The sequence below is a fragment of the Dipodomys merriami genome, unplaced genomic scaffold (assembly GCF_024711535.1).
Source record: "Dipodomys merriami isolate MVZ:Mamm:240054 unplaced genomic scaffold, mDipMer1.0.p SCAF_2, whole genome shotgun sequence".
NCBI classification, from domain to species: domain Eukaryota; kingdom Metazoa; phylum Chordata; class Mammalia; order Rodentia; family Heteromyidae; genus Dipodomys; species Dipodomys merriami.
In genome coordinates, this window is record NW_027203381.1 from 79,284,921 (window position 1) to 79,285,936 (window position 1,016).

General features: G+C 39.5%; 1 pseudogene; it reads left to right on the forward strand.

Moving 5' to 3' along the window:
• Positions 1-209: 209 nt before the first annotated feature.
• LOC138831671 (cyclin-dependent kinases regulatory subunit 1 pseudogene) lies at positions 210-508 on the forward strand (annotated as a pseudogene).
• Positions 509-1,016: the final 508 nt, after the last annotated feature.

Sequence of the window (1,016 nt, forward strand, 5' to 3'; positions counted from 1 at the left end):
GCGATGCAAAAATTCTAAATGGCAAAGTTCGAAAGGAAGGTAAGAGATGAGACATATTATCAAGGTCAACACTGAAAAAATGTAGTTTTCCATACCCATCAACCCTTCAAATTTTAGACGCAAATAAGGAATTGATTCAGATTAAAATTCCCTCATTCTAGGTTTGGCGGTTGGAAGCACACGGCTAGAAGTTTGCTGGTGGAGCGGTCATGTCGCATAAACAACTGTACTATTCGGATAAATACGATGATGAGGAGTTCAAATACTGGCATGTCATGTTACCCAAGGACATAGCCAAACTTGTCCCTAAAACCCATTTGATGTCTGAATCTGAATGGAGGAATCTTGGCATTCAACAGAGGCAGGGATGGGTTCATTATATGATCCATGAACCAGAACCTCATATCTTGCTGTTCCAGAGGCCACTACCCAACAAGCCAAAGAAATGAAGCTGGAGAACCATTTCCAACCTCAACTTTACACAGCCTGTCCTTTCTAACATCTTTCTCATAGCATGAAGATGTTGCTTTCTTATTTCTCACTTTGATATTTAAAGGATGTTTGATACACTGTTTGAATGTGCTAGAAACTGCTTTGCTTCTTGAGTAGAGCCACCACCACAGCCCTACCAGAGGAGTGCTTTGTGGGCTTCAAGCTCAGCTAAGTGGGATCTCAGAAGTCATGGTGTGCTCTGTATCCACAGAGCACTTGACAGAGGGAGGAAGCGTCTTAAGAATCAGACCATGGCTAAACCAGGGATGGTGTAAACCCACTATTTTATTTTTTTCTATTGGGTATTGTTATGTATGGTGACTTGTGGATTTATCTCTCAATGTATTGGAAATTTTCCATTTTATTCAAGAAATCTGTTCTGTGTTTCAAGACTTGATTAAAGAGGAAGTTTTTAGAATGTAAAAAAAATTCTCTCATTCTAGTCTCTCTTCATCCCCATTCATGTTCATTTTGAAGAAGAAAAGAAATGCAAAGCAATAGAAGAAATGGAGGAAAGGCTAGAA